This window comes from Populus euphratica, unplaced genomic scaffold (assembly GCF_000495115.2).
Source record: "Populus euphratica unplaced genomic scaffold, PopEup_1.0 scaffold77.1, whole genome shotgun sequence".
Taxonomy (NCBI): Eukaryota; Viridiplantae; Streptophyta; class Magnoliopsida; order Malpighiales; family Salicaceae; genus Populus; species Populus euphratica.
In genome coordinates this window covers 572,225-580,616 of record NW_011499955.1, presented here as the reverse complement: position 1 = coordinate 580,616, position 8,392 = coordinate 572,225, and the positions used below count along the sequence as shown (strand labels likewise).

The 8,392-nt window shown below is 29.3% G+C and overlaps 1 long non-coding RNA gene across 1 annotated transcript in view; it reads left to right on the top strand.

The window, feature by feature from the left end:
* LOC105138291 (uncharacterized) overlaps window positions 1-1,833 on the top strand; it is a 3,282-nt gene extending 1,449 nt beyond the window's left edge. Inside the window, exon 3 of the long non-coding RNA XR_844743.1 lies at window positions 1,685-1,833. This is a non-coding gene — a long non-coding RNA (uncharacterized LOC105138291). The remainder of the gene's footprint in view (window positions 1-1,684) is intronic.
* Window positions 1,834-8,392: the final 6,559 nt, after the last annotated feature.

Sequence of the window (8,392 nt, the reverse complement as noted above, 5' to 3'; positions counted from 1 at the left end):
ACATTTACCACAAATTAAAGTTATCTTATATTATTAGATATATTATTATAAAATATGCTTTGGTTAAGGAGTTATTGATACTTCAAGTGCAAAATGATGATATAAAACCATGATAAAAATGCACTTTTAAGTACTAATCAGTACTCTCTCTACCATGTTTTCCTTTGTCATGCCCAGCTCACCTTAACCTCACACATTCACCTTGATTGGCCGATTCCTTACTTCCTACACTGTTCTTCATGCTCTCACACAGATCGAACCCAGTCACCAATGTTTGTAGCTGAGTGTAGATCAAGCCCATCTGCTACCGATCTGCTGCCTGTATGAACTCCTTTCGTAGTTGAAGAAGACACACACTCACCAAGGTAATTATCTTGTCATTATACCTAAAAAATTGCATATATCATGCCTTATCTACTACCACAAACATACCAAATGGCTTTCTCTAAATATAATTTTCTTATCTTTGTTTTGTTTGCTAGAACCAAATAGGGCATCAAAATCAGTCTCCTGGAAAGCTAAAGCACATGCAGTCTTACCAATCTTTGTTTTAATTGCACAAGTAACTTCAAGGTTAGTTGCTCTGTTTCGATTACACAAGTACAATTAATCTTTAATTTTCAGTTGCTGTGGGTTTTTTGAGAATTTACATGTGTAATTATTGAACATTTAGCATCAATGTCAGTTGCTGTGTGTTTTCTGAATTTACATGTGTGTAATTGTTAGATTTTTTTATCAGTGTTTCGGTGCAACAATTAGCATCATTGTTAGTTGTCGTGTGTTTTTAGAATTTACATGTGTGTAATTGTTACATTTATTATCTCAGTTTAATGAGTATAAACATAAAACCTGTGTGAATATCAAGCTACTTAACATGACCCTCAAGATATTTTCCTGCTTTATATCACTTCTGATTATGTAATTAAACACATGAGAAAATTATATCTAAGAAATCTTAACAGTTAATGATACATTATATAATTGACAGATTCTACTTAGGAAATGAAAACATTGGCTTGTAGAAATAAAAATGTAAATATACCTAGCAATTAAAGTGGTTAGCTGATTATGTTAAGTTTATGTTCTTAAATTGCATGTTTTATTTAAGTTGGCGATTTCATTAAGATAGATTATACATTCCATGTCCTTTACATTGCCTCTAGAAAATTAACCTGTTAATTGTATAGACATAGCATTTACCAAGAACATGGACGAGAAAATTAACCTGTTAATTGTATAGACATAACATTTTAACCAAGAACATGGATGATTCTTAATCACAAGATAAGACTTGTTGGGCTAAAGAGATGTTGCATGCTTTTTGTGACATATATATTAAAGCAATAGAGTAAGGTATGCGACCGAACACACATTTCAACAAAACTAGTTGGAAATATGTTATAAATTGCTTTAAGGATCAAAATGGTCATGCATTAACAAAAGCATAATTAAAGAATAAATGGGGCGGAATTAAAAAATATTTGAGAATATGGAAAATGTTGATTTTTGAAATAGGAGTAGGCTGGAATGCTGGACTTGGAACAATTTTGATACCTGATGAATGGTGGACAATTAAAATCAAGGTCTGGTTTTTTCAGTATGTGTAAAGCTATAATAAACAATTTAATTAAGTGCTATTACACTATTTTTTATGCATTTTTATCTCTATTATCCCTTATTGTAGGAGATACGCAGAGCAAGAAAGTTTAGGCATGCTAACATCGATCCCACATTATATTGTAAATATGATATTATGTTTACAAACATTATTGCTATTGCTCAGTATGTTTGGGCTCAATCATAGGGTTTGAATTTTGATGAAGATGGTGTAGGTGAAAGACGAACTAATACAATAAATGAGGAACCTCGTCTAGAGGAAGATAGTGGAGATTCTAAGGATGATAGTCTACCAAATTTTATTGACAATATCAATAATATAGTTATTGGTGTTACTTTTGCTAACAACATAAGCAATCCTATTAGTAGTAGTGAAAAGAGAAAAGGTGAGCAACAATGTTCATAAAAAAATAAGAAAAAAAAAGCGGTGCCAGAAGGGGATTGTAATTGTTTTCGTATTTAGATAAGTTGGTTGATAGTATATCTACCAAGAGTGAATGCACATCAAGTGGTTTAGATAAAAAAAGATGTAGCATAAAGAGGTCATGAAGGAGTTTAATGCACATCAAGTGGTTTAGATAAAAAAAAAAAAGATGTAGCATAAAGAGGTTATAAAGGAGTTTCACTCCATTGAGAAAGTGGTTTTCGACAACGAGCTTTATTGTTTTGCAACTGAGTTTTTTATAGGTAAAAAATTTTCGTGATTGAAATTAATATTCAATCGAAGGGCAAACTACAAAACTTGATGTAAGTATACATTTGATATAGGGAACACTTATAGTTATGTATATTATATCTAGCAGCAAGTAAATTTTATTGTGTGTTATATGTTTTGGTAAGTATTTTATGCATTTCATATTTGAAGTGTTGTTTGAATGTATAGCACATTTATCATGTTTGGTTTTTATTTCAATGAGTCGTTAATATATTGTATGATTATGTGTTTTTTGCAGTTAAAATATTACAATATTAATCCTTATGGTGAGGTGTATGGCATGAGTGCAGCGGCTATGTTGTTGCCAAATGGTTAATGAAAAAGGTTTAGTCGTTACTGTTTTTTCTAGATTTCTAATTTGTAACATATGCTATGTTGAGCAATTCTTTTGTATTTGTAACTGTAGGATAATGAGTTATGTTTAAGATATCTTAAACATCTATTCTTGTACCTATTACAAGCTGTAATTTTAGGTTTCATGTTGACTTTTATAGACTTGTTTGAATGGCTAAAAAACTTTGTGTTGAGTTTGTTGTTTCAGCCTAGAATTGGATATTGTAATTTCTTAGATTTGATGGTTGTTTCTGAGTTAAATGGCTGTTAATTTGTTGAATGTTAGTTACTACTGTGAATGATTGTTGCTGACTTGAATGGCTGCTAACGGTTTGAATGGGGGTTGCTGAGTTGAATGGTTGATAATGGTATAAGTTAAGGGTTATTGAGTTGAATGGTAGTAAAGAAAGTGGTTTGTGTTGTGTGTGTGTTTCTATTTAAGTTGCATTCTCATTTCAAAACATTTTCATTAGCTGCCAACAAATATTTCAAGCATTCCCACGTGTATTGCTTTGTTTTGAGAAGATTTTTTTACTGGTTTGACACTGCCACGTCAAGTGCTTTGAATTTAGAAGGTTAGTTGTTGATTTGAGGGCTATTGTTTAGTCAATAAAGCTTAATACTTATGTTTTGTAAATAAATTTTGAAGTTATATTTGATAGGGCTGCTATTTAATCAATAAAGCAAGTTCATTTATGTTTTGCAAACAACTTTATGGCTGGTCTTGTGCTTGGTTTGATAACTTTTGGTCAATGACTGGCTTGGTTTGCGTTGGTTGGTTATAGTTTAAGGTACTTTGCTATTATAGATATTTTCCCTTTAAAAGAAATGCATGGTTGTGCTGTGAAATATTAAATTAGTTAATTAAAAGTAACATATGTGCAATAATTAGGGATTGCTCCAACGTAATTGTTCCATAGACAATGTTGTTTTTCCGGTACATTACAGGTTGAAAATTGAAATTATTCTTATGTTGTAAAATATTGAATGAGTTACTTATAGGTAAAATATGTTCGATAATTAGGGATTGCTCTAATGTAATTGTTTTCGGTTAAGTTCATGTCACCTTTGAAGTTTATAATATTTTAAACAAATTCCTCAATAGACAATGTCTTTTTACCTGTATTTTACAGGTTGAAAATTTAAATTATAGATGTGTTGTAAAATATTAAATGAATTACTTATAAGTAAAATATATTTGATAATTAGGGATTGCTCCAAGCGTAATTGCTTTGGGTTAAGTTAAGGTCGTCATTAACATTAAAAATATTCAAAACATATTCTTCCATGAACATGTATTTTTACTGGTACTCTGCAGGTTCAAAATTGATATTATATTATGTTTGTAGATGTGGATGCAAATTGGTTTAATGTGCTTTTTGATGACTAATATGAAAATGTTATAAATAATGTTGTTCGATATGTGTCTGATGGATTTGCTAGTACAAGTTCTAGAAGTGGTTTTGGAGGTAGTTTCGGTGCTGGTTATGGGAACAATAACAATGAGGTGGAGGAAGATGGCCAAAATCAACAGGATGACAATGACATTGGTGATTTATTTTGGCATAGAGAGCGTGATCGCACTAAATTAATAATATACACTGCTGGAGCACTGACTTTGTATTACAATACATACATTTATAAAGAATCATGTATGGTTTCATACAACACTAGAATACGATGGTTGATTGAAATTTTAAATAAGCATTAGGTACGTTGTATGAATATATTTCGGATGGATGCAGACATATTAAAAAGTTTGTTTGTTGAGTTGAAAATGATGTATGGGTTGAAATCGTCTAGACGGATGAGTGTTATTGACAAAGTAGGCATGTTTCTCTATATTTTAGCTCTAGGCTCTTCAAATAGGGAAGTTCATGAGAGATTTTAACATTCAGATGAAACCATTTCTAGAAATTTCAACAAATTTCTTTGTTTTGTATGCTTGCTAACTGCTGATTTAATCAGACCAGTAGATCAAAAATTCACAACAACACCACTAGAAATTGCAATGAATCCGAGATATATGCCCCATTTCAAGGTAAAAAAAACTTTTTAGGAGTTGTAAAATATCTCAAAAGGTTACAATCAAATATTTAAGTACAATTAATTTGATTCGGTAACAATCTCAAAAGGTTACAATCAAATATTTAAGTAAAATTAATTTGATTCGGTAACAATTTTTTTATTTTTGTAGAATTGTATTGGAACGATTGATGGAACACATGTTTGTGCATGTGTATCACAAGAAAATCAAATCTTATTTATTGGTAGAAAAGGTGTACCGATGCAAAATATAATGGCAGTATGTAGCTTTGACATGCAATTTATATTTGTTTGGGTTGGGTGGGAAAGTATTGCACACGATACAAAAATATTTCATGAGGCGATTGAAAATACAAATATACAATTTTCAAGGCCACTAGAAGGTATTCACCAGCAAAAAATAAGGTTGTTGCTCAGTTATTCTAATTTTTTTCTATGAAATAGGAAGTAAGCATTAAACAATAATTGATTTTATGCAAGGAAGTATTATCTCGTTGATTTGAGATATTTGAATGAGTATGGTTACTTGGGTATATATAAAGGGGAGAGATATCATCTTCCAAAATTTCATTGATGAGGACAATCACGAAGTCGGGAGGAACTATTCAACCGAGTCTATTCACCCTTACGATGTGTAATCGAATGCACATTTAGAGTTTGGAAGAAAAGGTAGTGAATATTGCAAAACATGCATGAGTATCCTTACAAGTCATAGGTTAAAATTATTGTCACATCAATAGTGCTGTATAACTACATTTGGCGGAAGTCGAGCTAAAATGTTGCATTCAACGAGTTTGATAGTCATTCTGATTTTGTTCCTCCTGATACTTTTCCTAATGTCATTCCACAATCACAACCACATGGGCACCAGAGGGCGTCATGTATTGATTATATTCGTGATGACATTGCAAATAGTATAATGGGAAAATAATGTTTATTTTATAATAACAAATAACGATTTTATTTTTTGGTCGGTATGTATTTGGACAACATTTTTATTTCCTCTTAGCATAAAGAATTATTTCATTTATATCCTTTTTAGTGATTTTAGGTATAATATTAACCTCAACCACATTTTTAACCAAACATGTTTTTACCACAATAAAGTCAAACTACATTTTTAACTAAACACACAAAATATATACACAAACCATAGAAAAGTGCTTTTTTTAAAATCATTTTTTTCCAACTGCAACCACAACAATTAAAGTAAAAACAAGCACTCTCTAATGTGATAGAATGTATATGATTCCAGAGTTGGTCTAATTGTCTTAATTCAATTATTTTACAAGTATAGATTGCGTTAGAGATGTTCAAGAAATCAACCTACTTGTAATATTTATATTATTTGAACTTGATGTATCAAGACTGAATAATATAGATATTATAAATGATAATGAATAAAAAGACATAAGAAATTAATATCAAGGGTTAGGTATCAAGTTGGAATTTTTAAAACTCAATCAACTCAATATATATACTCTATTTGTCTTTATATTTAATAGTTGATGATGTTTATTATTATTTAGAAATGTTTTGACTCCAAAATTCTTGTTAATAAGCTTTTTATTAGATTTATTTAATGTGTGTGTATATATATAAAACCTTATCTCTTTATTGGAGGGGTTAACTCGAATTTTATAGTGTAAAATATAAAAATTAGACATGATATTTAGATGTCATGGCACCTACAATCAACGTTTTAGGTTTGCCTTCTAATGTAGACTCGTGAAAAGCAGTAATATAAGCTTGACCTCTGGATATATGTAATAATCACAAAACAATAGTTCAACTAAATATATCTAACCCGTGAGTCCATAAAAAATTAAATAAGTTGAGTTTATAATTCAAAAAATCAGAAGTTGAGTTAGGTATAATTATAAGTTCAAACCTAACCCAACTATATCAAAATTGAATCTTGATTTAAAAGTTTATTTTATTATTTTTAGAGAGCAGAGAAAGGGTTTTTATTATTGGAGGGGGTAACTAAAATTTGGCCCTAGTTTGGGATTGCGATCCAAATAAAAGTCGACCAAAATTCAATTGTTTTACTTAAAATTATTATCTTTATATTTTTAAATTATTTTTGATATGTTGATTTTAAAAATAAATTTTAAAAAATATTTTTATTTTTTAATAAAAAATATAAAATGAGTTTTGAATGCAAAGCATAACCTTGATTTTCCCACAACTTTCTAGTCATCAGAGAAAATGTGTTTGGCTTGAAGATGTGGTGGCTTTTTATTATAGGTACAATACTTGGCTTGAAGATGTGGTGGCTTTTTATTAAAGGTACAATACCTTTTAAGCATAAACCACACCTCTAAAAGCTATAAAAATATGTAATCACATCTCTAAAAGCTATAAAAACATGCTTTTTCTTTAAAAAAAACAAAAGCTACTTCTTATTCAAACACCCTTTAAATTACAAACAGTATGTTACTTGTAATTTTTTTTTAAAAAATATAAAGGTATAGTCCCGTGATGAATAGCCCACATACTTGTTTATTTATTTATTTTTGTAAATGTCAAACACACGAACCTGACTAGCAAGTTCAAGCGCCAAACTTTTTTTTAAGTATTTAATGTATTTTTATGTCTAGGATTTAAAAAAGAAGGTGTGCCTCTTTTTTAAGTATTTAATGTATTTTTTTAAGGCATGTCTCTTTTTTTTATTTAAAAGTTTTTTTATTTAAATTTATTTTTTATTTTTAAATCATTTTTTTATGTTGATATTAAAAATAAAATTTTTAAAAAATAATTTTAGTTTTTTAAATAAAAAATAAGTTTTTAGATGCAAAATATATCTAATCTGATTTTCCAGCAGCTCTCTTGTTGTTAGAGTGTGGATTACAAACAGCACGTTGTCTGCAATCTTTCCTTAAAAAATATTAGGGCATGGTCCTGCGATGGATAGCCCGCACGCTTGTGTTTTTTCTGTTAAGGCCTAGACGCACCGTGCCTTGGTTAGTGAGCTCAAGTGCCTAACCTTATTTGTTTTTTTTTTTTTTAAGTATTTAATGCATTTTTTATCCTTTAGATTTAAAAAAAAAGACATGCCTTCTGCATTTTTTATCCTTTAGATTTAAAAAAAGAAGACATGCCTTCTTTTTTTTTTTTTTCACTTAGAGGTATATTTTTTTTTTATCTAACTCAAAAAAAAGAATCTTTTTTTTTATTTAACTTTTTAAAAACATGTTTTTGTTATTTCATTCCTCTATACTTAACTTTTATTTTAAATTAAATAAAAATATTTATATTATTTTTTTATCAATGAAGATATTCAGACAAATTTACATGTACCTTCATTAATTTTACAAACCCTAAAAAACATTCACACTATTATTTCTACCCAGTTTAGAGTTTTTTTTAATAATTATACATTGTTCAGATATCACACAAAATCTCTTATAATTATATTTCTATGCTCATCATTTTCTTCATTTATTCTCGATTACATTTTTGCTTGGATTACTGTATTTATAATCTTACTCATATTGGAGCATAAATTCAATGTTAAACAGTTTAATGTTTTTAATTTCACAGAATAATACAACAGACACTGCCGAGAGAAACAGGTATTATGGTAATTTACTGTTAATGCCTTACACATGCAACCACAGCCGCAATTAGAAACTTCCAGCTACTTTTATTCCTCTTAAACATTATCTTGCTCTCTTC